Here is an 8,328-nt window from a genome sequence, read left to right as displayed (position 1 = left end):
CCTCAAGGACTTGGGGCCTCTGCACTACTTCCTCGGCATCGAGGTGGTCCGTCGGGCTGACGGATTCTTTCTGCATCAGCAGAAGTACACCCACGAGCTTCTGGAGCGTGCCGGTATGCTTAACTGTAAGCCGGCGCCGACCCCCGTCGACACGAAGGCGAAGGTCTCTGCTTTGGAGGGGTCTCTCGTGTCGGATGCAACATTCTATTGCTCCATTGTTGGTGCTTTATAGTACCTGACGCTGACCCGACCGGACCTGCAGTACGCCATTCAGCAGGTGTTCCTCCACATGCACGCCCCCTGTGACTCTCATTGAACCTTGGTGAAGCGTATTCTCCGCTACGTACGCGCCATGTCCTTGGGACTCACCCTGACGGCCTCTGCCTCCACCGACCTCGTCACCTATTCAGACGCCGACTGGGCAGGCTGCCCCGACAGCCGGCACTCTATGTCCGGCTATTGCGTCTACCTTGGGCCCTTGATACGTCTCCAACGTATCTATAATTTTTTATTGTTCCATGCTATATTATATTCTGTTTTGGACATTAATGGGCTTTATTATACACTTTCATATTATTTTTGGGACTAACCTATTAACTGGAGGCCCAGCCCAGAATTGCTGTTTTTTGCCTATTTCAGAGTTTCGCAGAAAAAGAATATCAAACGGAGTCCAAACGGAATGAAACCTTCGGGAACGTGATTTTCGGAACGAACGTGATCCAGAGGACTTGGACCCTACGTCAAGACATCAACCAGGAGGGGGGCGCGCCTACCCCCTGGGCGCATCCTCCACCCTCGTGGGCCCCATGTTGCTCCACCGACGTACTTCTTCCTCCTATATATACCTACGTACCCCAAACTACCAGATACGGATCCAAAAACCTAATTCCACCGCCGCAACCTTCTGTACCCGTGAGATCCCATCTCGGGGCCTTTTCCGGAGCTCCGCCGGAGGGGGCATCGATCACGGAGGGCTTCTACATCAACACCATAGCCTCTCCGATGATGTGTGAGTAGTTTACCTCAGACCTTCGGGTCCATAGTTATTAGCTAGATGGCTTCTTCTCTCTTTTTGGATCTCAATACAATGTTCTCCCCCTCTCTTGTGGAGATCTATTCGACGTAATCTTCTTTTGCGGTGTGTTTGTTGAGACCGATGAATTGTGGGTTTATGATCAAGTTTATCTATGAACAATATTTGAATCTTCTCTGAATTCTTTTATGTATGATTGGTTATCTTTGCAAGTCTCTTCGAATTATCAGTTTGGTTTGGCCTACTAGATTGATCTTTCTTGCAATAGGAGAAGTGATTAGCTTTGGGTTCAATCTTGCGGTGTCCTTTCCCAGTGACAGTAGGGGCAGCAAGGCACGTATTGTATTGTTGCCATCGAGGATAACAAGATGGGGCTTATATCATATTGCATGAGTTTATCCCTCTACATCATGTCATCTTACTGTTACTCTGTTCTTATGAACTTAATACTCTAGATGCATGCTGGATAGCGGTCGATGTGTGGAGTAATAGTAGTAGATGCAGGCAGGAGTCGGTCTACTTGTCTCGGACGTGATGCCTATATACATGATCATACCTAGATATTCTCATAACTATGCTCAATTCTGTCAATTGCTCAACAGTAATTTGTTCACCCACCGTAATACTTATGCTCTCGAGAGAAGCCACTAGTGAAACCTATGGCCCTCGGGTCTATCTTCCATCATATTAATCTTCCAACACTTAGCTATTTTTATTGCCTTTTATTTTACTTTGCATCTTTATCATAAAATACCAAAAATATTATCTTATCATATCTATCAGATCTCACTCTCGTAAGTGACCGTGAAGGGATTGACAACCCCTTTATTGCGTTGGTTGCGAGGATTTATTTGTTTGTGTAGGTGCGAGGGACTCGTGCGTGGTCTCCTACTGGATTGATACCTTAGTTCTCAAAAACTGAGGGAAATACTTACGCTGCTTTACTGCATCACCCTTTCCTCTTCAAGGGAAAACCAACGCAGTGCTCAAGAGGTAGCAAGAAGGATTTCTGGCGCCATTGCCGGGGAGTCTACACAAAAGTCAACATACCAAGTACCCATCACAAACCCTTATGTCCCGCATTACATTATTTGCCATTTGCCTCTCGTTTTCCTCTCCCACACTTCACCCTTGCCGTTTTATCCGCCCTCTCTTTTCCATTCGCCTCTTTTTCACTTGCTTCTTGTTTGCTTGTGTTACCATGTGCCTTCTATTTGCTTGCATCTTTGCTTGCTAAAAATCTATTGTTATGGATCCACTTAAAGTGTTCTACTTGGATCATCTTCGATCCTTATGCGCTCGTGCTGAAACCCCAACTAGCCTAGTTGATGGGAAATCTTTAGATGAGCATGCTCATTTTGTGTGTTACCGTTTGTCTGAAAAAGGGAGACTCTTATGGAATCAAATAAACAGATTGTTGTGTTATGCTTGGAATCTTTGTGAAATTTGTGATTTTTCTTGTTGCTCTAAGAACCCTAAAAAACACCTTCCCTACCTTTGTGAGTTTAATGAAAATGAAATCTTATCTTCTTATGCAAAGGGTGTTTATAGTTACTATGATATCGAACAAATTGAAGAATTTGTTGCTTTTAAGGGTGCTTATGAAGTTGCTTCTTTGATTGAAAAGTATGATATTACTTTCTACGAACCTGAAAATTTTGACATACTTAAATATTGCTATGAAAACTATGCTCATAATGTCTATGTCAAAGAATTTACTGAGAGAATGACCGTTGCTTTGGAAGAAAATAATGATACGCATGAATCTATAGATAATGATGATTCCGATGATTTGATTGAAATATCCCTTGATGAACATGATGCTTGCTATTCTTGTGGCCATGATGCCAATAATTATGAAGATGAATTTGCTATAGTTCCTTATGTTAAACATGATATCGTTGCTATTGCACCCATACTTGGTAGTTCCTTCGATAAAAAGCATGATTGCAATGATGTTATTATAAATTCTATTAATGTCAATTGTGCTAATAATATGCAAAACCCTAAGCTTGGGGATGCTAGTTTTTCTATGTCTACTATTTGTTGCAATGATCATGATTGGGGTGATTCTTTTTATGATCTTGAAAATTTATTTAAGCCCCATGATGAATATGAGATTGATATTAGTATTTGCAATAGTATTGAAAGTGGGTTTGGGAGAGTGTCAACTTTAGATCCCACATATTTGGAGAATGTTCAATCTTATGAAATTTTTGATAAAAGTGGGTTTGGAGAGGTCATGACTTTAGCTAATGTTAATCCCACTATTTTGGAAGAGTGTCAACTTTGCATACATGTGGATCGTGTTAAGCATATGTTTTGTGATAACTATATTGTTGAATTTGTTTATGATCCTACATGTAATTATTATGAGAGAGGAAAATATGGTTGTAGAAATCTTCATGATACTAAATTACCTCTCGTTATGTGGAGATTGCTTTTGTTTCTTTCCTCTTCCTTGCATATGCTAGTTTTTGCTTGCCTTGATAATTTGTTTTCCTATAAGATGCCTATGCATAGGAAGTATGTTAGACTTAGATGTGTTTGTCACGTGTTTTATGATGCTCTCTTTGTGCTTCAATTCTTGTCTTTCTTGTGAGCATCATTAAAATTATCAATGCCTAGCTAGGGGCGTTAAACGATAGCGCTTGTTGGGAGGCAACCCAATTTTATTTTTAGTTTTTTGCTTTCTGCTTCTGTTGAGGAATAAATATTTGATCTAGCCTCTGGTTAGATGTGTTTTTATGTTTTAATTAGTGTTTGTGACAAGTTAAACCTATAGGATCTTCTTGGATGATAGTTATTTGATCTTGCTGAAAATTCCAGAAACTTTCTGTTCACGAAAATATTTGTTAAAAATCACCAGAAAGTGATCAAATATTGATTCCAATTGCTGCTGATCAATAAAAAAAAATTCTAGGTCGTCCTATTTTGGCTGAAATTTTGGAGTTCCAGAAGTTTGCGTTAGTTACAGATTACTACAGACTGTTCTGTTTTTGACAGATTCTGTTTTTCGTGTGTTGTTTGCTTATTTTGATGAATCTATGGCTAGTAAAATAGTTTATAAACCATAGAGAAGTTGGAATACAGTAGGTTTAACACCAATATAAATAAAGAATGAGTTCATTACAGTACCTTGAAGTGGTGTTTTGTTTTCTTTCGCTAACGGAGCTCACGAGATTTTCTGTTAAGTTTTGTGTTGTGAAGTTTTCAAGTTTTGGGTAAAAGATTTGATGGATTATGGAACAAGGAGTGGCAAGAGCCTAAGCTTGGGGATGCCCATGGCACCCCAAGATAATCTAAGGACACCAAAAAGCCAAAGCTTGGGGATGCCCCGGAAGGCATCCCCTCTTTCGGCTACTTCCATCGGTAACTTTACTTGGAGCTATATTTTTATTCACTACATGATATGTGTTTTGCTTGGAGCACCTTGTATGATTTGAATCTTTGCTTGTTAGTTTGCCACAATCATCTTTTCTGTACACACCTTTCGAGAGAGACACACATGATTCGGAATTTATTGGAATACTCTATGCGCTTCCCTTATATCTTTTGAGCTATATAGTTTTTGCTCTAGTGCTTCACTTATATCTTTTAGAGCACGGTGGTGGTTTTGTTTTATAGAAACTATTATTCTCTCATGCTTCACTTATATTATTTTGAGACTCTTAAACAGCATGGTAATTTTCTTAAATTGGGAAATTAATCCTAATATGTTAGGTATTCAAGACTAGTAAAAAAAACTTTCTTATGAGTGTGCTGAATACTAAGAGAAGTTTGATGCTTGATGATTGTTTTGAGATATGGAGATAGTAATATTAAAGTTGTGCTAGTTGAGTAGTTGTGAATTTGAGAAATATTTGTGTTGAAGTTTGCAAGTCTCGTAGCATGCACGTATGGTAAACGTTATGTAACAAATTTGAAACATGAGGTGTTCTTTGATTGTCCTCCTTATGAGTGGCGGTCGGGGACGAGCGATGGTCTTTTCCTACAAATCTATCCCCCTAGGAGCATGCGCGTAGTGCTTGGTTTTTGATGACTTGTAGATTTTTGCAATAAGTATGTGAGTTCTTTATGACTAATGTTGAGTCCATGGATTATACGCACTCTTACCCTTCCATCATTGCTAGCCTCTTCGGTATCGTGCATTGCCCTTTCTCACATTGAGAGTTGGTGCAAACTTCACCGGTGCATCCAAACCCCGTGATATGATACGCTCTTTCACACATAAACCTCCTTATATCTTCCTTGAAACAGCCACCATACCTACCTATTATGGCATTTCCATAGCCATTCCGAGATATATTGCCATGCAACTTTCCACCGTTCCGCTTATCATGACACGTTTATCATTGTCATATTGCTTTGCATGATCATGTAGTTGACATCGTATTTGTGGCAAAGCCACCGTTCATAATTTTTTCATACATGTCACTCTTGATTCATTGCTATCCCGGTATACCGCCGGAGGCATTCATATAGAGTCATACTTTGTTCTAGTATCGAGTTGTAATCATTGAGTTGTAAATAAATAGAAGTGTGATGACCATCATTCATAGAGCATTGTCCCAAAAAAAAAGAGAAAGGCCAAATAAAAAAAAGAAGGCCCCAAAAAATAATAAAAAGGGACAATGCTACTATCCTTTTTTTCCACACTTGTGCTTCAAAAATAATAAAAAGGGATCTTCAAGATAGAGAGTCTCTTGTTTTGTCACTTTCATATAATAGTGGGAATTTTTCATTATAGAACTTGGCTTGTATATTCCAACAATGGGCTTCCTCAAATGCCCTAGGTCTTCGTGAGCAAGCAAGTTGGATGCACACCCACTTAGTTTCTTTTGTTGAGCTTTCATGCATTTATAGCTCTAGTGCATCCATTGCATGGCAATCCCTACTCCTTGCATTAACATCAATCGATGGGCATCTCCATAGCTCATTGATTAGCCGCGTTGATGTGAGACTTTCTCCTTTTTGTCTTCTCCACATAACCCCCATCATTATATTCTATTCCACCCATAGTGCTATATCCATGGCTCACGCTCATGTATTGCGTGAAAGTTGAAAAAGTTTGAGATTACTAAAGTATGAAACAATTGCTTGGCTTGTCATCGGAGTTGTGCATGATGAGAGCATTCTTGTGTGATGAAAATGGAGCATGACTAAACTATATGATTTTGTAGGGATGAACTTTCTTTGGCCATGCTATTTTGAGAGGACATAATTGCTTAGTTAGTATGCTTGAAGTATTATTATTTTTATGTCAATATTAAACCTTTATCTTGAATCTTTCGGATCTGAATATTCATACCACAATTAAGAGAATTACATTGAAATTATGCCAAGTAGCATTCCACATCAAAAATTCTGTTTTTATCATTTACCTACTCGAGGACGAGCAGGAATTAAGCTTCGGGATGCTTGATACGTCTCCAACGTATCTATAATTTTTTATTGTTCCATGCTATATTATATATTAATGGGCTTTATTATACACTTTTATATTATTTTTGAGACTAACCTATTAACCGGAGGCCCAGCCCATAATTGCTGTTTTTTCCTATTTCAGAGTTTCGCAGAAAAAGAATATCAAACGGAGTCCAAACGGAATGAAACCTTCGGGAACGTGATTTTCGGAACGAACGTGATCCAGAGGACTTGGACCCTACGTCAAGACATCAACCAGGAGGGCACGAGGTAGGGGGGCGCGCCTACCCCCTGGGCGCGCCCTCCACCCTCGTGGGCCCCATGTTGCTCCACCGACGTACTTCTTCCTCCTATATATACCTACGTACCCCAAACTACCAGATACGGAGCCAAAAACCTAATTCCACCGCCGGAACCTTCTGTACCCGTGAGATCCCATCTTGGGCCTTTTCCGGAGCTCCGCCGGAGGGGGCATCGATCACGGAGGGCTTCTACATCAACATCATAGCCTCTCCGATGATGTGTGAGTAGTTTACCTCAGACCTTCGGGTCCATAGTTATTAGCTAGATGACTTCTTCTCTCTTTTTGGATCTCAATACAGTGTTCTCCCCCTCTCTTGTGGAGATCTATTCGATGTAATCTTTTTTTGCGGTGTGTTTGTTGAGACCGATGAATTGTGGGTTTATGATCAAGTTTATCTATGAACAATATTTGAATCTTCTCTGAATTCTTTTCTGTATGATTGGTTATCTTTGCAAGTCTCTTCGAATTATCAGTTTGGTTTGGCCTACTAGATTGATCTTTCTTGCAATAGGAGAAGTGCTTAGCTTTGGGTTCAATCTTGAGGTGTCCTTTCGCAGTGACAGTAGGGGCAGCAAGGCACGTATTGTATTGTTGCCATCGAGGATAACAAGATGGGGTTTATATCATATTGCATGAGTTTATCCCTCTACATCATGTCATCTTACTTAAAGCGTTACTCTGTTCTTATGAACTTAATACTCTAGATGCATGCTGGATAGCGGTCGATGTGTGGAGTAATAGTAGTAGATGCAGGCAGGAGTCGGTCTACTTGTCTCGGACGTGATGCCTATATACATGATCATACCTAGATATTCTCATAACTATGCTCAATTCTGTCAATTGCTCAACAGTAATTTGTTCACCCACCGTAATACTTATGCTCTCGAGAGAAGCGAGTAGTGAAACCTATGGCCCCCGGGTCTATCTTCCATCATATTAATCTTCCAACACTTAGCTATTTTTATTGTCTTTTATTTTACTTTGCATCTTTATCATAAAAATACCAAAAAAATTATCTTATCATATCTATCAGATCTCACTGTCGTAAGTGACCGTGAAGGGATTGACAACTCCTTTATTGCGTTGGTTGTGAGGATTTATTTGTTTGTGTAGGTGCGAGGGACTCGCGCGTGGTCTCCTACTGGATTGATACCTTGGTTCTCAAAAACTGAGGGAAATACTTACGCTGCTTTACTGCATCACCCTTTCCTCTTCAAGGGAAAACCAACGCAGTGCTCAAGAGGTAGCAGCCCTCATTGATCTCTTGGTCATCGAAGCTGCGGCCCACGGTCTCCCGCTCCAGTGCCGATGCAGAGTATCGGGGCATGGCTAACGCCGTGGCCGAATGCTCTTGGATCCGTCAGCTACTTCAGGAGTTGCTTTGTGACGTTCATAAAGCTACTCTTGTCCGCTGTGATAACGTCAGCTCGGTCTACCTCTCCGCCAACCCGGTGCACCATCGACGTACGAAGCATATTGAGCTTGATATTCACTTCGTGTGAGAGCAGGTTGCCCTTGGTCATGTTCGAGTTCTCCACGTTCCGACGACGAGACAGTTTGCTGA

This window comes from Aegilops tauschii, chromosome 7 (assembly GCF_002575655.3).
Source record: "Aegilops tauschii subsp. strangulata cultivar AL8/78 chromosome 7, Aet v6.0, whole genome shotgun sequence".
NCBI classification, from domain to species: Eukaryota; Viridiplantae; Streptophyta; class Magnoliopsida; order Poales; family Poaceae; genus Aegilops; species Aegilops tauschii.
The sequence above is the reverse complement of the archived record's forward strand: the minus strand, read 5'-3'. Positions refer to the sequence as shown.